The 23,764-nt window shown below is 39.1% G+C and overlaps 1 protein-coding gene across 3 annotated transcripts in view; it reads right to left on the reverse strand.

Moving 5' to 3' along the window:
• TOX (thymocyte selection associated high mobility group box) overlaps nt 1–23,764 on the reverse strand; it is a 176,720-nt gene that overhangs the window by 37,822 nt on the left and 115,134 nt on the right. The window lies entirely within an intron of this gene.

Genomic DNA, 23,764 nt, shown 5'->3' on the forward strand with positions numbered 1-23,764 from the left:
CTAAATAGACCAGCCTTCCCCAAACTGGGTGCCCTCCCAATGTTTCAACCACAACTCCCATCATCCCGGACCACTGGCAATAAAGTCTGGGGTTAATAAGAATTTGAGCCAAATTAAAAAATCTGGAGGGTGCCGATCTGAGGAAGGTTGATATATATTCTTATATTCTCTTATATTCTCATTCACAGCTTATAGCAGTTGGGAACTCCATGAACATTCCATAACCAAACCAGCAATGGCAATGGCAATTCTCCCATGCAAGAACACAGGCTTGATTACCAGAACCGCAGCCATTTAAGGGAAGGTTCGAATCTTTGCTATTTGGCCCTCCCACTTACTTATCACCCCCCCCCCCACTTTCATGCAAATCAAGCCCCATCATTCACCAAAACTTTCCCCTTGGATGAAAATGGTAAAATTTATTGCCAGAGCAGCTAAAGGCTTCAACCAATGGGGCTTACTTCTGAGCAGCTATGTATAGGATCACATTGTAAAACAGATAAAACAGCCCATGGCAATCTAAAACAACTTATCTCATCTCAAGTGACATTTATGTCTGTCTTAAGAAAAAAAATATACTTGGCTCATTCAATGACTCTCTGAAAGAAAATGTATCAAAGCAATTCAGAGTGGAAAGAAAGCAAGGAATGACTGTCAACCTTGGATAAGCTATTTAAGAACAACACTAGAATTGAATATATAGGTTAAAACAATAAAACAAAGAATATACTAACATACTTAGAAAACACACTACAGTCTGAGTGCCTTTTATACTGCATACATGTCTCTGCTTCTAAATCTTAAATGCAAGATTACATTGTAAAAGTTTTTCCAAAGTCTTCAAGCCAAGCCTTTAAAGTAACATAAGGGTAGTATGGAAAGAAAAATCTGATGCTAATAAATAAACAAACAAATAAACAAACAAACAAACAAATGCTAAAATCCCATCATTTATTTACAGCAGCCAATCCACATTGCACTTGAAAGGTGAATTCATTTGAATTAAGTGCAAGTACCATATACACCTTGTTATGCACACTAACATTGGATAGGCATTTATGGGTCTGTTTCACCTTTTTGTTATATTTTGCTTCAGAAACAATACAGTTCTACTTCAAAAATGTCCCACCTACATATGTTAAGCATCTTAAATGTGGAAGGGTGGGTGGCACCAACACAGTTCTCTTGGGCCTCACCCTGGCCCTTTAGGGCACCTAATGTATCCTCTTCAACACTTTATAATAAAAATAAAATAAAATTCTAGCCTTACGGTCAAAGAGAACGCTAACTTAAATTTGGCAATATTGTGGATGGTATTCTCAATTTTGAAAAGCTGCTCGCTCCTGGGCTTATCTATATGGAAAAGTATGCCTGTTTCTAGGGTGCAATGTGTAGCCAGCAACCCACAGTAATGTTGTGTGGTGATTCTCTTCACATCACAGTGCACTCAATTCAACCCAAACACAACCAATATTTCCTAGGTGACAATGTAGGGAATCTAAACTGGGATCATATACATGCTTCCTGGCAAGAAGCTCTCAGAAGCCCCAAATGAGAATTATGAAAAATTCATCATGTCAGAAAGAAATAGAGAGAAATCTCTTCATCTCATGTATCTATTTATTCAATGGCTGATGCTTAATCTTATTGCATGATAGGTAAAGGTCTTAATCCCTTCTTGACATCCCTTCCTGTAGCTTCCTTGCTTGGCTACTTCTTCTGCTCCAATATTTATGCAGCATCTCCTTTCCTGCAATCCTTCTTCAACCTCTTTCTTAATACCTTGTTCACTCTTTTTTTTCTAATAAGTCCAGCCATGTAATTTGATACCTGTCAATGACAAGCAGTAATTGCAACGTAATATGCTGTTCTATCCCTGTTCCAGGAGTGACAATTCGCATCACTGCAGTATCTCATTTTACTCTTGCTATGCTAAGTCAGAATCTGAAAGAATCTGTCCCCACCCATGCTCTGCCCTCAGGTGCAGTTTCTAAGGGGAAATGCAATGATATGCCATTTCAGATGAATGCATCACTCACTCTCCTTTTGCCTTGGAAAGCTTATACAGTATCTAGTATTTCCAAAGATTTTTAAAACCTTAACATTTTCTGCATGTCCATTCTCTTCAAACCAAACTTGCCATCTGGTACTCTGCAATGGTTTATTAATGCAGATCTTGAATGCCACACCATCCTCAGCTTCACCTTGTTCCCTTAAGAATCACTAGAAATACTGTAATAAATCTGTGTTGCTGTGCAACAAAAGCAAGGCAAGAAATTTGTCTTTTATTCAGGGGTTGGACCCCTGAACCCTGTGAAACTCTACAATTCTATGTCATTTAAAAAGAACATTGTATAGTTCAGCAAGAAGCCATCACTTATACATTATAAATCTCTACATGTATTAGTAGTATCGATGGGGTTCCAGGTTGATGTAAAACTGAAACAGTTGTATTAAAACTTCTATAGTTGCTTAATGTTCAAAAAGATTAAATTATGCTTCAATTTTCCTGAAGAAGGGCCACAGAATATATGAGGTCCCTCGTCACTGTGACAGTTGCAAGATGTCAGGATGGTAGCACAAATAAGAATGGCGTCTGCTGGAGACTTGGGAGAACTGCTGAACATTTCTACTCTGAAACAAGAGTAGAAATGTTCTAGAATGCTTTCAGTCTGATGCCCAATTTGCTGCTTCACCCTGCAACAATGAATTTGCTTCACAATTGCTCTAGTACAGTATACCACATTTTGTAGCATTTTGTGTACACATTATATAACTGCAGGTTGTTTTCTTCCACAGCATCTGTGAAACTGTAGCACCGGCTAATTAACTTGTAAACACTTGCCAAATCTGATCTTGCTCTTCATGTTATATATCAAAAGTCTAACATCACTGAACTGTGCACCGATTAAGAAATCAAATTATTTTTCTTTTCTGCTTCCCAACGTTACTGTGCTTTTTGAAGCTGTATCATTCTGGTATTTCCTCCACATGACAGATGATGTGTTACTATAAGTATAGCTTTTGTAGTTGTGGAAGAGTCATAGTAACAGATACGTAACAAAGGAAGTAATATTTAATTCCACTTATCTCAAAGGTCAGAGCTGGAGAAATGTAACCCACAAGTTATCTTAAAGACACAATGGGCCAGTTTCAACTAATGAGTCCTGCTAGCAGAAGCCAGTGCAAGGACTCCTGCTAGCACAACGGGACTTTCCCCTCTCTCCTTCCCCATGCCCCCATCTTCCACAAATTGTCTAAGGGTGGTTGGAAAAACCCCCAGAACAGATTGCAGGGAAAGGAGGGAGAGGAGACTATTCCATCTGGCAAGCTGAAATGTTTGCACTGACAGAACAATTTCTATAGCACTGTGTTGAATTCATCCCAATAGGTCTGATGTGCATAATGAGTGGTTTATTTATTTATTTATTTATTTATTTTTGCTGGGCAGATCCATAAATCCAGGAAAGATACTTTTGTAGGCTAACACATTGTATTCCCTGTGAGCATGAACACTGCATCGACTTATGATGTTTCCTTACATCTCTCAGCTGAATAATAGCAGCAGACCATTTCTCTAACAAGTCTTGTCCTATGGAGCAGTTCTTAAAAGGTAATCCTACTGCCTCTTCTGTACAAATAACTTTAAGTCACACAAATATCTTAATGTGTGGTAAGTACTGGGTGCATCTGCAACTACCATGGCCCAAGACAGCCACATAACAGGATGGATCAACTTTCTGCATGTCATGGTCAGAACATGCCATTTGCTCATGGACATAAGAGCCCTGCTGGATCAGACCAAAAGTATATCTAGTCTAGCTTTCAGTTTTCACAGAGGTCAACCAGATCCCTATAGGAAGCCCCTAAGGCAGCACATGAACAGCACTCCCCATTCATGCTCCTGAGCAACTTGTGTTCAGTGGCCTCTGTTGCTGGAGGCAATGCCAGCAGCTGCTAATAATCCTACCATCTACGAAGCTGTCTAACCCTTTTAAAGCTGTCTAGATTGGTGGCCACCATGATACCTTGTGGTAGCTAATCCCATAGTTTTACTATTCACTGTTGCAAAAAGCACTTATTATCTGTGTTGAATCTCCCAATGTTCAAGTTACTTGGATGACCCTGGGTTTTTTTTTTTAGTATTATGAGAGATGACCAAAAACTTATGTCTATTTCCTCCACACCACGCATGATCTCCCTGTACAGAATTTCAAAAATACTGGGGCTGTGCATGATTCTACCAACTAAATTCACTGGGCTTTTGTTCTCTGCTGGCCTCTGGGTGATGCCAGAGAAAATCACAGCACTTTGGGGTAAGTGGATGTGTTTGAAATGTGATGAGGTGGCTGAGTGGGCTATCCATCCACTCCCACCATTTTTAAAGCTTCAAACAGAAAGAAGTTACTGTGCTCAGCATCTGGCTGCTCACTGCTTTCAAAGTGTTAGGAATGTTGCTAGGAACCACAGTAAACCACAACTGTCTCCTGTTCAGGTTGGTCCAGGTCCCTTGCTCATCAGAATGGAAATTCCATTCCTTTCAGTGTCTGTGTGGATTTTTAAAAGAAAAAATCCCAAGCAATTTGCATGCCTTTAACAGGTTTTGTTTGGGGAGAGTAGACCTTAAAAGGTGGTTTGAGGGCTTCTCTGCTTCATTGTGTGTGTGTGTGTGTGTGTGTGTGTGTGATCATAGAACACACACACACACACACACACACACACGCACACACACACACACAATCTCACTGTTCTAAAGATTATTATGATCTGAAGAGAAACCAGAGTATCACCATTCTAGTGCAAAAACCACAGAAGAAACAAGACCTTTACAACTCATAATTTGCCTACAAAAGCCAAGAAGAAACATGTATTTAACAACCAATGAAATACAGCTAGAAGGGAGCCACCCATAATTTGTGCACCAAGGTGTTCCACAATATTGGTGCAGCCACTTATCTTGTTACTGTCATTGTATCTCCAACATAGGTGGGACACAAAGAAGGTCTTCTGATCTTAGGGAGCAGGCAGGGTGGTGATCCCACAGGTATCCTTTAGACCTTTATTGGTAATATGTAATGCTTCAAATTATGCCTGGAAGCAAATGAGCAGCCAGTGCTTAACATGATTCCATAAGTATATGCCCACAAACTTCATTGCTGCTGAAATCTGGACCAACTGCAGCTTTCAAAAATTCACCAACAGCAGACCCATGAAGAGTGCATTGAAGTAACTGATAATGGAGGAATGAGTGATATGTCAGCCTGATATGGTAAATGCAATCCTGGCCACTGCTGCTACCTGGTCAAATGTAAAGCTGAATCCAGAAGAACTCCCAAGTGGAGTAGAATTCCATCCAAAACAAGTTCTGTTTAGGAGCCTGTATTCCTCCAGAAATGGAGCATGTGTCATATTTGGAGTGAACTTCAGTGTGCTATTCCTCATCCAGATCCTTACCCTCTTGAGGCACTGGTTCAGAACCATAGCTGTCAACCTTCCCTGCTGTTTCCCAATGCTATATACATAGTTGTCAACCTTCCCTGCTGTTTCCCAATGCTATAATAAGGGAATTTCCTGCAAAAAAGGAAAAGGTTGACAGCTATGTTCAGAACCCCCAATAGCTTACTGGTATTAAAAAAAGAGGGGCGGATATAGTGGGTGGCACCAAGTAACAAACAATAATAATAATGTGGAACCCATGCAGAGTAATATGTCCACAACCACAGTCACACAATCACTTGCTACTAGTGGGTACAGACAGCAATTACAATTCTGCAGATGGCTGTAGGATTCAGATCCATCTGTATTCACATCCCATATCTAGGTGTGATCGCTTTCAAGTAGTAAACAAAAGAATCAAATGGAGCACACAGAAAAGTTCTAGAATGCTGTTCCAATGCCAGTATTTTTATCTTTAGTAGATTACAAATCTGTTTCCTTGAGGGAAACAAGCCACCGAAACACTGATTGACTGAATTCCCACCCACCAAAGAGGTAGGTTATTCTGTAAGTCTCAGAGGCAGAACTAATGTTTTTATGTACTTCCAGAGGCACTGTTCACATACAGAGCTGAGAACATTTTATTATCGACTGCATAAAAGACAAGTCTGATATATTTATTAATTTAATTGGAGAAAGCATGAATTTTGCATAATTAAATCTCGGAACTCTACTGCAGAATACACTCTAATTGCTAACTATAACTTGGAAAGTAGTGTGAGTTGTTCATCTTTGAAGTGCTATAAAGGGCCAGAAATTGTAATCATGGGAATAAGAAAACTGATGGAGTCTTAAAATGACAAGATTGGCATGATTTATAATTGGTTTGTTTCTACTTAATCTACATTAATATAAACAATAAATCTTCACTCACACCAAGATTGTGTGAATCTTCATTTATCTTTTATGACAAGAGTGCAAAAGGGGATAGCTTAATGAATGGAAAGCAGCAATGAGGTCATGTTTAAAAGCTACGCAGGTCAAATGTCTGACATTTTGGAACACTGGAAAGCAAGCAACATGGTAATAACTATTTTGGTCTAGTCACTGAGGTTTATTTGTGACATTCCAAAGGGAAGAAGATGAAGTTGAATAAGTAGTTAACTGTATTCTGAACAGTAGGTAAGGACAACTCAAAGGAACATTGGACAATCCATTTGTTCCAACAGCTACAGAAAACACAGTACACGGGTAAACTCACAATAAACACTGGGGAAATACCACAGAAGATTTCATACACTAAAAGTACTTACTTTAATGACTTTGTTTGAAGCTACAAATCTATATGATCAACAGCATTGATAGGAAACAAAATGCTGGGAAACAAAATGCTTTTATTTTGTGTCTGCATTGATTCTCTCTCTCTCTCTCTCTCTCTCTCTCTCTCTCTCTCTCTCTCTCTCTCTCTTTTTCCTGCCCAAATGGAAGACCTCTGTCATCTAACAGTATTGCTCATAGATCAAGAAAGCTGGCCAGAGTCATTAATAACAAAAGTAAACTGATCAGGCAGTCCAACAAGATTTGACAATGGCTTTTTGTCAAAGTAGATACTAATCTGTTGATGCCTGTGAAGTTCATTACAGCAGTAATAAATCAACCACTGGTAGCTTCATAAATGTTCAGACATAATAGGGGAGCCTTGCTGCAGGCGAGAAAGCTTGTTAGTTCATTCCCCCCCCCCTATTTTCTAATTGTAGTTGTTTCTTTTTAGTCCCAAGCACCTCACTGGAGTGGTGAAATCTGACCAAACCAGAGTTGGAAACATGTTCTGTTCTATCCATTTCACACGTAAAGGAAATCAAACAATAAAGAGGTAAAGGACCCCTGACAGTTAAGTCCACTCGCGAACAACTCTGGGGTTGCGGCGCTCATCTCACTTTACTGGCCGAGAGAGCCGACATTTGTTCACAGATAAGTTTTTCTGGGTCATGTGCTCAGCATGTCAAAGCTGCTTCTGGCGAACCAGAGCAGCGCACGGAAATGCCGTTTACCTTCCCGCTGGAGCAGTACCTATTTATCTACTTGCTTTTTGACATGCTTTCAAACTGCTAGGTTGGCAGGAGCTAGGACCGAGCAACGGGAGCTCACCCCGGCACGGGAATTTGAACTGCCAACCTTCCGATCGGCGAACCCTAGGCTCTGCAGTTTAGACCACAGCGCCACCCACTCTAATCAAATCTGCTTAAGGGAGGTGACCTTGCATTTAAACACCCCTTTCACAGACACACACACACACACACACACACACACACACACACACATATATATATATATGATTTTTTTTAAAAAAGTATTTTGTACGTGGAAGATAGGTATGAATTTCCTCCTTATAAACAGTTTCCACAGTCATATCCAAATTAGCTGATGCCTATTGCGGCAAAGCAGGTCATAATTCAAGAATTGAGCCTCACTGGAGTTTTTTCGCCATTCTGGAAAGCATGAAATGTTAAAATGACCAATAAAACCATATGATCAGAGATCAAGATAGGACACACACACACTTAGTACAGTATCTGTATCTTGAACAATGACAGCTTTACCCTTGCAAAATAAAAAATAATTCAATAAATCCTGCACCACTGACCATGAGAGAGAAAGAAACCACACAGGTGCACAATTAATATTTATTAATAAAAAGTAGAGAGAATCTGTGGTCCTCCAGAGGTTGGTGCGTTCCTGCTCTCATCAGCCCCAGACAGCATTGAACAACAGTCATGGATTATGGAGTCCACACCATCTGGAGGGGCAGAGGTTCTCCATCCCTAGTACAGTATAAAGCATAAGGTAACTAAATGAGGAAGAGAGATTTAAAAAACCTTCCTGACACATGTAAGGGTACCTCAGGGGATTGCTAAGAATTTTCTCCAGTGTTAATAATAATAATAGTAGTAGTAGTAGTAGTAGTAGTAGTAATAGTAATACATTTTTATTTATACCCCGCCCTCCCCAGCCAAAACCGGGCTCAGAGCGGCTAACATCAAATGTATAACGCATTAACATAAAATCAGACAATCTGTTAAAATACATCCTAAAATCAGATCAGGATCAGAATAAAAATCCAATCAGATGGCAACATGCAGATTGGGGTTGTGGACCTTAAATGCTCACCATTTAAGGTGCAAAACAAGAGAGAAAACAACCTTTTCTTCAATGACCTCTATATTATTGAGCAAAAGTCTATCTCTTCCTTTATTTTCTACTTTATAACAGAATATTCTTATTGTATTCATCCTTTTTCTTTAAAAAAAACAAAACAAACAAACAAACAAAAACCTCATACCAACTTATACAGGCCAGCTTTTCTCAACTTGCTTCCCTCCAGCTGTTTCGGAACTATAGCTTCCAATGGATGTACCAGATGGGGGTTGTAGTTCAAAACACCTGGAGGGTGCCAGGTTGGGGAAAGCCGGTTTAGACAGTTTTTGCTTTATAGAGATAATTACTAATCCTGCACCTGTGCAGTTTTACACATCATACTTTTTTTCTTGCTTATAATACTGTCTCCAATCATCTGTACACCACCTTCATGATCATTGGCTAAGCAAATTGTTAAATTGCAGAGATCAAGCGTTGCTCTGTGATTATACCTGCAGCCAAAAACTGCATACTGTAACTATGGTTACACTTTGAAAAAGGGACCTATTTAAAAGTATACAAAACTTTTCTTTTGTTGTGTTGGTAAAAATGTGAACAAATCCATCTATGTCACATGAAGCCTAACCCTAAGTAAGTTTACATGGAACTGAATTTCACTGACCTCAATGACACCTGTTGTTGTTCAGTTGTGTCCGACTCTTCGTGACCCCATGGACCAGAGCACGCCAGGCACACCTATCTTTCACTGCCTTCCAAACAATTATGATTATTTTAGCAGTGTCTTAAGCACTTCCAAGATGTTTTGACTGTGCATTTTAATATGTTGCATGCTGTGACACTGTTAGGGGAAGGGGATGGCCCAGTGAGGCTTGAGCAATGGGTCTCTTCTGCTGGGTTCCAGCTTGTAGGGTGGCTCCACATTGCTACAAAATGCAGTGCCAGCGAGATCCTAGGCATGCACCATCTTCTCAGAGGCCCACATCAATTCCATATGAATTAGTACTTGCAAATTATGCACAAATTTGTGTCATATCCCTGGACACTGATTCTTTTAAGTATCTAGCAATGCCACTGGCAGTACGTGTTTGGGAAGAAGTTTAGTTTGAGGCAGGAAATATTTTTTTTCGCTGCTCCCTTCTCCATGCCTCTCTATTTGCTTCTGTTACTCTCTGAATGTTGAAGGTACTGTAATAATGTAAATGGATAGCAGACCATTGCTTCATCTAGCTCAGTACTGTCTACACTGACCCTTGACTGTCAGTAGCTCTTTAGGGTTTCAGACAGAGAGCTCCTCCCAGCCCTACCTGGAGATGCTGGGGGTTGAAACTGTGGTCTTCTGCTTACAAGGCAGCTGCTCTACCACTAAGCTACAGTTCTCAATAAAGAATGTTATAGTATACATTCATTTCTAAATATACCTAAGTACAATGGATTCCATAAGAACATAGGAAACCATCTAGTATCAGGTTAGGCAAATGTTCAACCTTGAGCCCCCAGGTGTTGTTAAGACTGCAATTGCCATCAGTCCTCCCTATTGGTTAAGCTGTCTGGGGATAGTTGGAGTTGTATCCCAACATCTGGAGAACTAAGATTGAAGAACACTTGGCTAGTAGTTAGAACACCAGTACTATCTGCTCTGACTTGTAATAGCTCTCCAGGATCATTGAACCTGGAGCCTTGTGTGTGCAAAACATGTGCCACTGGGTTATGATCCCTCCTCCTAAAGTGGGACTCATTTGCTGGATGAGAGGGGTGTTTCCCTTGCCCTTGGAAACCTTGCAAGTGGCTCCAGGAGAGGGGCATCATGGGAGGAGTATTTCTAGGACTGAAGCTCCCTTGTTATTTTTGCTATTGGATGCTGCATATTGTTTAATTAATCTTGTTATATTTATAGAATTGAAATATGGGGATTTTGTATGTTATTACAAAATTTTAGTTTTGCTATGTTATTATGATTTTTTTTACTGTGTTTCTGTTTTATTAAGAAATTATTTTTGTAGTGTTTGTTTGAAATGCATCTGTTTCTTTGTTATAGGCCATGTTGAACATGATTTTGCTGTGTATAGGAGGCATACAAATAAAATGAATGAATGATGAATGGATGAACAGTATCTGTGTTAGTATCTATGGGAGACTTGGTACCTGAAAGAGGACCATGCTTTCTGCTTTAAGTGCTATACAATTACCTGGAAATAAAGGTAACTGGTTTCAGTGAAATTTACTTCTGTCAAAGTGTAGTTTGGTTCTGATGCTCAGAATTCAGTCCTGCATCCAATTATGAATTTTTCAGTCTTAAAGGGTGAAAAACAGCAGGGTCTCTGCCCTTGAATACTTTGCTTTTTTTCCTGGTGATGTAGTTATGCCAACCAGATGCTGCAAGGTATGCTTCCTTAAGTTCCTGCTACATAATAAGCATTCCCCCCCAACATTTTTTATAAAGTTTTTTTCCTGATCTGCCTTACACACAACTCCCATGTCTTTGCAATATAACTGAATAGTGTAGATTCTATTGCAACTCCTTTAGTTACAGCGCATGATAATTAACAACACAAGAGACAAATAAAGATTTGGTTCAACAGCATGCTGCATACTGTCATGTTGTTACTATATTATCTGTTTTGGCAGACCCATTGTTTAAATTTGGCTGTGGGTAGTGTTTATGTATCTTTGATTCCATCTATTAGGATGAATGTTTGAGAAATACTTACAGCCACATTTAGCTATTTCTTTACACATTTTTATCTACCATATGTCTCATTCTGACTGTACACTCCAGAATGGTATTTCTAGCCAATTCTTTTAAAGACTTGGCTTTGATAAATAGAATAAATGAAACAAAAGGCATAAAACGTTTTGCTGAAATCAAAGCATTCAAACAGCTTGGTCAGTTGGTTTGTGAACAGCAACAATAAATAACCATGTGGACAAAAAAAAATTCCAGTGATTTCTGATATTGTATTCATGGTTTCTAAGTCATGTAGAAGTCAAAGGAACCCAAAGAGCCCCTGGCCCCATATCCATGAATCAAAACCGTATGCAACCAGGAAGACCTTTAAAAGCTACTCTTCAGAAGAACATACCCATCATATTATATATATGCATTGTCAAATGGTAAAGTACCGGAAAAAAGCCACATCATTTTAAATGAGGTGTTCTAATTTAAACTTAGTTTTTGCTATGCAGGTTTTCCCATACAAAGTCTTATGCCTTTCCAAAAAAGATTCACGAATGCAATGAAACACAACAAGTAATAAATAATGTTATGGTTAGCAAAGCATTGGAATCTTCAGAGAAATGTTATGAACATCTGTCTTCTGTAAGGGGAAAAAACAATGAAACAGCAAATTAGTGTGAAATGACTTCATCTAGAAGCAGTATTATTAATAAACTAGAGCTGACAGAATAATCTTCTTGTAACACCTTAAATACTAATAACATAATAAATTATCTGTTTAAATGGAATATTTTGTTTGCAATCAGTATCAATCTGTTGCATTGATCCACAAAGTTAATAAAAGGTTCAGTACTAAATTACAACACCTCAGCATGTAACCTAATGAAGAACTGTTTCAAAATGGTTTAAAATAAATCACACGCACTTTACCTGTCCTTTATAATGTGACATAAGACTAAACAATCTCCACTATTAAAGACTGCAATCCTATTCCTTTTCCCTTCCTGCTGAATTCAGTGGAACTTTATTCTGAAAGTATATGCATAAGAAAGCACAGTAAAGAACTTTAAAAAGTTAGAAACAGGACCTGCCAGCAATTAAAGTGTGTTACAGTTATCTGTTAAAAGATTTTATTGAATATTATTAACCAAACTGTCCAGTAAGAGAATCCAAGCCCCCTCCAGACAACAATAAGATGTGACAGACTGGTGGAGCCACCACCTCATTCACAGCCCCATTGCTCATGTCAGCCAGGTTGGAAGCTTGGGGAAGGCAAACCACTGTGTCTACATGGAGGTGGTGCAGTGATTTGGGATCCAGCCCACTTGCCCATTTGGTGGGCAGAATGGGGAGCTCTGTGCCAGTGGAGTGATGCTGTCATCACTTTGTGGGTGAAGGTAGGAGGACTGGGTAGAATAACACCTCCAGCCAATACAAACCCCTCCAGTATGGTGCAAAAAGGTGGATCACAGACGAAAATATCAAATTTTGCCTTAGTAGTTGTCTGATCTATCATTGTATACCATAAGCCTTTCTTAACCTGAAGAAATTATCTTACCTTTAATTGCAAGCTACATTATTTTACTTTTAAAATGTTATGTACTACTAATAGTTTCCAGACCATGAAAAACATTTTTTAAAAAACACTAGTATGAAGCTTGGACATCAGGAAATGAGACTTGAATATCTGGAATTGAGTACGATTTACGGAAAACATTACAAGCAAATAAGTATGTACTATAACATGTTTAAGATCTGTTGGAACCCTTGGGGAGAAATCCATCATACTGGAACAGAAAATGACTATTTTGGACACTTAATGACAATAGAATCACAGAATTTTAGAGTTGGACGGGACCCCCATCTAGTCCAACCCCCTGCAATGCAGGAATCTCAGCTAAAGCATCCATGACAGATGGCCGTCCAACCTCTGCTTTAAAACTCCAAGGAAGGAGAGTCCATAACCTCCCAAGGGAGACCGTTCCACTGTCAAATAGCTCTTCAATAATAATTGAAGAGTTACTTTTGGACTTTTTGAGTGGAGACACTAACACACTCAGCTAGAGGTTTTCTGGAGTGCACACTTTGAATAATTTGAATGCTTCGAATATAATTACCGGTAATTGGCAAACAGATAATTGGAATATCCTCTTTCGCTTCTTTTTTATTTCTTATCTTCTTTTTCTATGATCTTAAATTTTCTGCTTTCTCTCTATATTTATGCTTTGTTTTTTTTAAAGTTTCCTATCGTGGATTAATGAAGATACACACAAGAAGGTGAAGGGCCCTGCGTGAGAGGCATGGTAGAGAGGATCTCCCAGGGTGGGAGGCTGGGGAAAGAAGGGGGAAGCTCACAGGTGAGAGCTGGGAGGGTTCACTTTTCTGTGTGTGGAATAAGGATTGTGTGCATGCACACGAAAGCTCATACCAAGAACAAACTCAGTTGGTCTCTAAGGTGCTAACTACTGGAAAGAATTTTCTATTTTGTAAGGATTAAGATATAATTGTGACAGAAGGCCTAGTGTTTATTCTCTCTTCTTTATACTCTCCTCTTTGTTTTTCTTTATTCTCTGCTTATTCTTGCTTCTTTCTATTTATCTTCTTTAGACTTTAGAAAGAAAGAAAGAAAACAATGTAATGTTTCCTGGCAACTAAAGCCTGTATTCTCTACCCATGCTTATTAGCTTGCAATCCAAGGTCTAGACCCTGTACCTATAGTGATTCTATGAACTTCATCAAGGAAGGAAAGGGGAGAAAAGGTGGAGCTCATGAGGCTATTGTAACTTCCTACGCCACTTGCTAAGGGCTGCTAGACTCCTAATACAGGCATAAACTCAGTCCCAACCAAGGACCACAGGAAGAATATTTCTTCCCTATTCTAGGTCAACACTGCCCATTTGCCACACACAGGATGACTCTATGGCTATTACAGAGAAAGTTTCTGTTTGTGCCATGACTGCTACAGATGTTAGATAAACCAGATACAGGAAGGGGAAACAGTTCAATTTAGAGATTATCCTTACATATAATCTGGTATAGGCGTAGCCAATGATGTTGAACTACAACTCCCTCATCCCTGCTTACTGGCCACCAGGGATTGGGAACTGTACTGCAACATCCAAAAACATATGGGGGGCACTAGATTGGCTACTTGTATCCTTATAAAATGCTTAAAAGAAAGCTGTTCATATTCTATATACTATGATTTACTAGCAATAGCTAAAACAAAGCCTATCTACCAGATGTCATATCCTCTCCCTCTCTCTCTCTCTCTCTCTCTCTCACACACACACACACACTCTCTCTCTCTCTCTCTCACACACACACACAATTTCTCCAATGCTTATGGAAATTTAAGATAAAAATAAGAATTAAAGTAAACTGTAGATATGAATAATAGTTACAGCTGTTTCTGTATTTCAGGCTTCTATAGAAACCGATGTACCATGTAACGAAGCTAAATCTGATTTTTTCTCATGCCAAACCTACAACAGAACTGTTTGCCTTATTCACCACATATTGCCTACTATGTAAAACTTTGTCCCTCAAAGAAAAATCTAAAAGTTTACTTTTGTTGCTACTTAATGTCACTCTTAATTAGAAATAAGTAATTGCATACCCGATATAAGATTTTATTTCTTACTTCAAAGAAGCTACCTAGAATTGTGTGGTGTCTTTACTTTGAAGAAAATGTCTTTTATCACTTATTTTAGTACAACACATTAAAATCAAATATCTCCTGTAGCAAAATGATTCAAGTCTCTGGAACTCAAATAATTTTCTAATAAAAAATGCATGAGACAAATAAATGCACTTTATGTTCCACAAGAAAAGGCAGTTTCAACAGGCTAATGCTCAGAGAAAATTCATTTTATCAACCAGCCATTTCATTCTGTGGTGCTGTTACAAGCTCTTTCCTGTTGCTAGGCAACCATAATTCATAGTACCTTTTAATGGATACTCTGCTTCTGCTGAGAACATTAAGGTGAAGAGAATAAATGCCTTGGGTGAATCTTGAAATCTTTCATTATGCATGTCATTCTATTTTTGTAATGCTATAATGCTGAAATGTTTCTGTGGCAGGCAACTGAGTTGTGGTAATTGCATATTCCACTCATATATGTTTTGTAAGCAGAGCAGCACGTACTTGTCTAAAATGAGGTATTTCAAACATGATTGAAATAGGACTTTTCTACTACTAAGGGTAGTAAATAAGCCCCCACAAAAGGGGAGGGGAGAGTATGTCTAGAGTAAGTCTTCAAATTTCCAGTAAGGATCATATAACATAAACTGAAAATAATCAGAAGCTTAGGATTTATCACAAGGATGCAAGAAAGTATGAAATGTAACATGGAAACACAAAACTATTCTACTTGGCTGTTTGGTCATTTCTCTCTCTTCCTGTGTCTCTTTCCTGCCTAGATTTAGTATTGCTCAGACTAATAAATGGGTACAGTAAGATCAGCCGTATCATCGCCTATTTGGACCTGTGTAAATCGGTCAAATTCAAAGCCAGGATCCAAAGATCTGTTCATCTAGTTCACAACACATTGATGCATGCTAAACAGCTTTGCGATACGGCAACGAGGAGCAGGTAGCTGTTGTTTAAAGAAAAAGGTGAAGCCAAGAATCCTAGTGACTAAACTCAAGGCCTTTCATAAGCCTAAAGTAGCTTTATAGAACCTGGTTTATAGAGCATACCAGCTTGTCTGGGCAGTGGATAATGACTGAAAGTGAATAGGGAAAATATTTCCAGCTCACATACATGGAGCTGCCTCATACCAAATTGCTGGTTCATTAGCTGGGTACACAGACTGCCAATGGCTTTTGAGTCCTTCCCACTTAAACATGGAGATGTCAGGGACTGAACCTGGGGCCTTCTCTATCACTGAGTCATAAAATCATAGAAGTGTAGAGTTGAAAGGGAACCCAAGGGTCATCTAGTCCAACCCCCTGCAATGCAGGAATCTCAGCCAAAGCAAAGTCCTTTTCCTTATTCCTCAGTGCTCCAATCTATGGGTCTTGGGTTAACAGAACCAACAGGAACAGGTAGTCCAAGCAAAGTCAAAAAGCTGTTGGGAATTGTCAGGGTTGCAGCTGGAAGTCTTTGGTTGTGTTTATGTTTGGTTGCCCACATCAAAACTGCTGCCTGCCACATCTCCCTGTCTGTATAGTAGTCTAAGGGGGCCAGCACTGCATCTGCAGCCCTGCTACGCATAGGTGGATGGCAGGACAATCAGGCCTGATGTTGTTGTGTAGCGACAGTGGGACCAGCTTTAGATCCAGTGGATCCTGCACTGGCTCTCAAAACACCCTGTTTCAAGACTTTCTACTTGCGCCTGCCAGTGAGGAACTGATCAGTGGGTCTGCCATCCATTTGCCAGGTCAGCTGAGCCAGGAGAGTTGGGCAGAAGTACTCCTCTGCCTAATCCACCCCCTGGACTTGTTGGGATGGTGGTGGTTGGATCACCATGTTAAGCTCTACACAACTAGGCTGGCAATTGGACACTCATTGGCAAGAGGACTGTAAGGATATTTCTGTTTGTGCTGGGACCTTTTTGGAGCAACGTCTTCCCCTCTATGACATGTTTCCATGCATTCTTTAGCTCTATTGGCTTGTTCCCTTTCCTCTGGAATCCCTGGTGCAACTCCTACTCCTGGCTGAACTTCAAGTGTTGTGTATGGCTCAGCTATGGCATAAGCACATGCAACATGAGCCATAGTCTCCCTGGTAACCTGTGATTCAATGGAACTGCCAACGCTTCATTTCAGATCTCCTTTCACCAAGGAGTAGTAACTAGTTACCCTTTCAGGAGCTATTTTATGCCTCAACATTGCAGGTCCTATTACATGACCCATGGTGAAAGTAAAGCCAGAGAAAGCAGGGCACATAAATTAAATACATGCCTTCATTTTAATTCTTTTTATATATGCTAAAAGCAAACAACAGGTGGCTCATCTTGCCAAACATTACGGCTGCACCATAGATCATTTAAATACGCCTCAAAATCATGAATCTTGCAGAATGGGATGGCTTGACATGTTGTTTTCAGTCTCCACTCTCCATCTGTACATTGCGGGTGCTTGCTTGATGAGAATGCTTGTTTGAAGTGGATGAAATGAAATAAATAACCAGGATCCGAAGAACTGAGCAACTACCTCTATATGTTGAAGAATGAACTACAGGCAACTCCCCATTGACGCAGGAGTTACCTTCCAAGGCATGTATTTCAAGCACCATTGAAAATGTCTGCAAACACTCCACTCTGCCCCCGCCACTCCCCACCCTTGCCCTACTCCACCCCTTTTTGAGATGTTTTTGTGACTTTTTGGGTCACTTCTGGGTTTGGTGTGATGCACATATGCACAATCATTCACATATTGAAGACACATAAATAGGGGGTTGCCTGTATTCTCTAGATAGTTTTAATTTATTATTATTATTATTGTTGTTGTTGTTGTTGTTGTTGTTGTTGTTATTATTATAACTGGTCCCAGGACTTCACGGTGAAGGGCAGGTAAGAATACTGACATTCCAGCATCCTATTCTCATTGTGGCCAACCAGCTTCCTATGGGAAGTCTACTAGCAGGATATTTGTGCAACAGCAATCTCCCTACTTTGCTCCTCAGCAACTAGTATTCAAAGGCACAGTGCTTAGTGCTGGTCTTTCATAGGTAGCAGTTCTCCATCAAATGAGTGCAGAGGGCAGGGGAAAGGAGGCACAAAGAAGGTGAAGCTTGTGAAAAGACTAAGCAGGTTAAGGATGCAGACTGATGAATAAAGCATGTGCAGCTAAAGCATGTGTGAATTCTAGATTTTTTTTCCCTTTTGATGTACCCACTCAGAATTAAGATTGAAATACCATTCCAGTTGGCTTCTACATGAGGAATCATGGGGTACCATCTCATCCTTCACCCCAAGCAGCAAAATGTATTATACTGGGCCTGCTCTCTCTTCTTCCCACATATACTAACTTTTTAAAAGAAATGTATGTTTGTGGCGATCCAGAAATGAGATGTCTATATCAGTACTTCAAATACTCCACTGTATAGTCTCTATAACACAAACACACAGAAAAAAATAGATTTGTATTTATTCAGAAGGCAGGATATAGAGCTACAGCTCAATCAGTTCTTTTCTATAAAGAACATCTGTAAAGAACGGGAATATAAGTGAAATGGGGAACCCCGCAAGAGACATTGCCTTAACATACGCTCTCTCACTCAGAGTGTGTGTGTGTGTGTGTGTGTTCTCCACAGTATCCTTCACTGAGTGATATTAAATTATTTCCTAAGTTGAGCCCTAAGTGCTATTTTTCCTTTAAAAGAATCCTATTACTCTTGAGTGAAACAGATTTAATAGCAAATTGGACAGAACCTACTATTTGCAAAATAAATCCAGAACATTAATTCTACATCAAGAGAATTCAACATTTCATTTCGTTTGTTTTGCATGTTCCACTGTAAGGGTCAAAAGGATCTAATGTAGACATGCTATATTTTCAAGTGCATTGTGAGGCAGGGAGAAAGGGAGAGAGACAGGATGCTCAAGATCATTTATCAAAGAATGAAAAGAGCAGCAAACAGAGACCCATCCAGTGGAAGGTCACAGCCAATAACATTTCTGCAAATAGAAAGGGGCTGCAGAAGCATCAAATGCAAATTACTGTTTGCTGGAGAATTTTAATGGAGTTCTACGTCACATTATAAAATGTTTAATTGTAACCCCCTTTTTAATAACACCATCTGATTAAATGAAAAGATGCCCTGCTGATGGCAATTACAATCTGTCAAATAGCATATTTATTTACAGTTTAGTTTCTAAAGCTGCAAGATAAAAAGGGAACTCTCTTCAGCTTGTCAATGAACTATAATTATTGTGTATCCTTCTGTCAGTTTGCTACATAAAACTTTTGGTCCTAAAATGGATCTAATTATATCTACAGCAACAATTTTATAAATGTTTGGTTTCTCTTTTCCTTCAACCTCTATGGAATCTCTGTTAAGAGGGGAACAAAGCACCATATTGCATTAACACCAGGCATTTCTTAGATTATTTCATGATATTTCACAGCAAGCTTTGGGAGAGACAATCGAATGGGTGTTTTTGTCAGTTTTCAAAAACTGATGAGATTTTGCATCTACATATTCTTCCTAATATTGCTGCTTGAATGAAGTCAATATTATCTAGGCAGCATCATCCCATATTACCCAGTTGTACTCCTCCATTACTGAATGAGAAACAGTGTGAGTGTGTATATACCTGCACATGCATGTATTGTTGAGGAGGCAACTTTGTTCATTACTTTTTGGTGGGTTTAATATGTGTGTGTGTGTGTGTGTGTGTGTGTGTGTGTAGATTTTCTATGGACTCTCATGAGGATTTTATTTTCATATAGTGTTATCTCAGCATAGAGAAATAGCTTCCGAATCAAGCCATCTGGGGTAGACAGTTAAACTGGGAATGTGCATTATATATAGAAAGTGCCTTTTGTATCATTTGGTGGTTTTGGTAGTATTTTTAGGGTGCAGTCCTATACACCCTTATCTCTAAACACACTTACCTGGAGATATATTCCACTGAAATCAGTTGAGCTTCCTTCAGAATAGATCCCTATGTATAGGGTTGTGCCATTGGGCAGAAATTAAATCTAAGTATGGTCAATTGAATTCTCTCTCACATGTTATTCACATTATCCTTGTGCAACTATATATTTTTTGGTCCCTCTATCTACAGTGCACCCACTCTGTTAGAGTTTAGACTATAAGCTTTGTGTGTGCAACTCAGTAATGTTCTAGTTCTGGAAGAATGCACAGATTGTCAGTGGGTCACAGCAAGTTCTGCATGTGGGAAATTGCATTCAAACATAACTATATATGAGTACCAGTTAGTGTATGATGGGGTTAGGAGAAAAAAGCTGGATTCCTTGACTCGGCTAAGTCACACACCCTCTTCTCTGATGAGGCAGGAAGCGAAGCCTTCTATTCCTGTTCCTTCTCTCTCTCCACCATGTCAATGACCAAGGAAGATGTGTCTAAGCAAGATCCAAGCTAAGATCACTTGTTTGAAATTATCTTTATTTTCTACCCAAGCGTATGCTGCCTGTGTTCTCCTTGCTGCTGCTTGGATAAATGCATGAATCTGACCTTTGGAATGTTTTGTAAGTAAAGCTTTGAAAACTTACTTTACAGTGTGTGGCCCTGTTCATGCTAAGAGGGGTAGAAAGAGGGGGATGCTGTTTGCAAGCAGACTAAATGAGATAAAAGTGTCTAACAAACTATGTTCCTAACTTTATACTGCTGCTTGACTTTTATGAGTTTAAACTCTGCTACTGGGTGCTCTCCCCTGCTGCAGAGTTTAGCCCTGTGTTTAGCCCTGTGTTTTGAATCCAGGCACACAGCTGATTATTTTGTTATTTACTCCACATATTTGGGTCACAAGGATTCTGTTTTCTCTCACACTGCAAGTCCTGGTTTTCAGCATGACACAGCAATTAAATGTAATCAGACAACACCAGGTGAAGGTATAAAGCACTCATAGTTCAGCTCACACTTATGGGACACACAGATTCGCTTCATGTGAAGTGGTGGAAGATGAGAGAGAGGGAGATGGTCAGAAGTTTCTGATGTGTTCAAGGGAAAGTGGTACTGAGAAGGGAGAAAGTTAGAAATCCTTCTGACTATGTGCAAGCTGAGATCCACAAGTAACTTGAGCTTAGCTCAAACTATAAAAAAATGCTGCTGTCGTTGCAGACAGCTGGCATTTCTTACATAAGGTTCACTACCACCAGTTACAAAAAATAAACAATTTTATGTTACATGATACAGAAAAATAAAGTAGAGGTGTTCCATTTCCTCCAGTGTTTTGTAAGATGCTTTCTTTAGTCTTCTTACGAAAATAAAAAATAGGCTTCAGCTATTGGTGCAGAAATGTTATATAACTGCTTGCAGCCTTTATTGCAGCCAATATGATGGGAACGCTAATGCTGTGATATTGAGTTTTTGTATGAAGAAACTGAATCCCTATAAGATTTATTTTATTTTAAATAAATGATTTTGTTATTCTAAATCTGGTAACTTGAACTGATCTTTGGTGTTCTATAGCTTTTAAAAAAATCATATAACATTCTGACATATTGAAAATTTTATATAAAATAAAATAATGCAAACATTTAAGAATATTTCAGAAATGGAAACAACAATGGTCCTCTTTGAAAGTGGTATAATTCAATGTCGTTCTTTCCTGTAAGCAGCAAATTGGAAAGGCTACAGTGAAAGCATTTGGATGTATTGTTATGCTGCATTTGCTACAAACTTATAGAAACATTTCTACTTTAGTTTCATGTGTCCTCTGTTCTACCTATTGATGTAATCATTGTCAAAACACTTGTTCAGTGCCCTTTAGAATGCAAAGGGAGCTTTGAATATATGCTAAGCTAGATAATAAACCCGCATTATCCCAGCTTTTGTTGCTAGTACAGAAAAGAGCATTTCAGAAATAAATCCATCACTTTTACTGCCTTTTACTGTCTTTTTTCACTTTAAACTTAACAATTTAAAAATTTAAACCACTCAGATAAAGTGAAATCCATCTTATCTTTTCCTTCTTTAGTTTCCAAAATATGTCATAATGTTGAAAGAATATGTGCTCTATTTTAACTGCCATGCAGATAATAGACCTTTAAAAGAACATAGATGTTCTTTGGTACAAAAAAAATAAATAACCTTGGTTTCTTACTTTACAATAAAAAACCCAAAACCAACCTTTTCCAAAACAACCATTGTCAGTGAATGAGGTCTTATCTCAATACAATCTAGTAAGTGCTATATTGAATTGCTTTGGACTGATGAGCTCCCAAGAACGAGCTCAGACTGCTAAAGAAAAAGGAAAGGTGTGATGGATGATGGATTCGGGACCTAGGCAGGGAAAATGAGGTTTAGTTTTAGGCAGGATAAAAGAATTTTAAGATATAGAAGGAGCACTTGCTGAAGAGGTCAGCTAGGTCATTGGGGACTGTGAGGAAAAAGTGGGGAATAAATAAGTTCCACTGCAAGTTTGGCCAGGATACAAGAAAAAAGTGTAGTGACAGAATTGCCTACTTCATCTTTGGATCCCCACCCCGCATAATCAATCACATGATATGGGGCACACAAATCACTTGAATGGCAATGCCCATCAACTTTGGGGGTGCTCAATTATATTATTGGGGGGCAAAGGAACCTTGGCTCCTAGGAGTTGGCTCCATACAGTTTAGTGTGTTATAATTGGAAAGGAAGTTGCTTTGTGAATCATGGATGATTCTGCCCGTACCCTTTCCCGTAATATCTGTCACTAGTTCCAGGGGGCTAGTCCCTATCATTTGCTCCACTGCTTGATTCCTGCCTGGATGACATTCTTGTTGACATCCACTGGCCGAGACTGAGGTTTTAGTCTTCTGAGAAGTGTTAAGGCAGGGCTCTGATGAACTCAGAGAAAGAATTAAACAAAGATTTTGCTGTTCTACGTTTTATTTATTGTGCACCGCCTAGAGATTGCTTTAATATGAATGATTTTATCAATTTCCTTAAATAAATACCCCCTGTGATGAAATAACGATGATCACATATAATTCAAGGGAAAACAAACTATTTGAGTCTTATTAAATCATTTTTCTCCCCTTGAATTTTGAGTTTCTCTCTGCCTGTCTTACTTTAAGATCTCAAAAGAAGGTTGGCTACTTGCATCCCTTGGTCTCCCTCTCCTTTCCCTTGCTCCAGCTGTTCAGTGCAATGATCTAAAAGCTCTCTAAGTTCTATTGTTCCCATTTCTTTGCAAGAATCAGATATGAAGCTTCAATACTTAAGGGAACACTCAGCTTCCAAACTCTAACTTCAGTGCAGAAAGGGTCATGTCCATGAAGCACTGCTGGAGCACTTTGTTGAAGTGCCAGAGGCTTGCCCTTACCTTCTCCAGGTACTTTTACTTTTTATTGCTAAGACCCTCCATATCATTCAGATCGCTTTCCTTTATGTAAAGCTGGGATAGTTTATTTTATCTGTAAGTTGAAACTGAAGCAAATTTGAAGTAGTTCCCAAAATTACTAAAAATAACCTTTCACCCAGTAGAATAGAATGACTCTGGTCAAGCTCTGACCTCAAAAGAGAACAGAAAATTCAGTGGACTGTCTAGTCCTCAAATATTTTCCAACATTGGAATGAACAACACATGTGATAATAAGAAGCAAGAAAAAGCAGGGTCACTTTCGACCATATCCAGTCAAACTGAAAGAACTCTACTTGTGTCTGAATGTAGGTTTAAATCTAAGCAGGTGATGTAACCAAAACTTTACCAGCCTGGTTTGGAAACTATAAATATTTCCAGCTCACAATGCTTAGTTTAATTATGAATCAAATACATTTACCTTCAAAGGTTCCACTATGAAGCCTAAACCAGGGTTTTCCCTCCCTCTCTCCCTTGTGTTACAGGTACCAGGAAGCCTAAGGAATAGCTCTCTACC

This window comes from Lacerta agilis, chromosome 7 (assembly GCF_009819535.1).
Source record: "Lacerta agilis isolate rLacAgi1 chromosome 7, rLacAgi1.pri, whole genome shotgun sequence".
Classification (NCBI taxonomy): Eukaryota; Metazoa; Chordata; class Lepidosauria; order Squamata; family Lacertidae; genus Lacerta; species Lacerta agilis.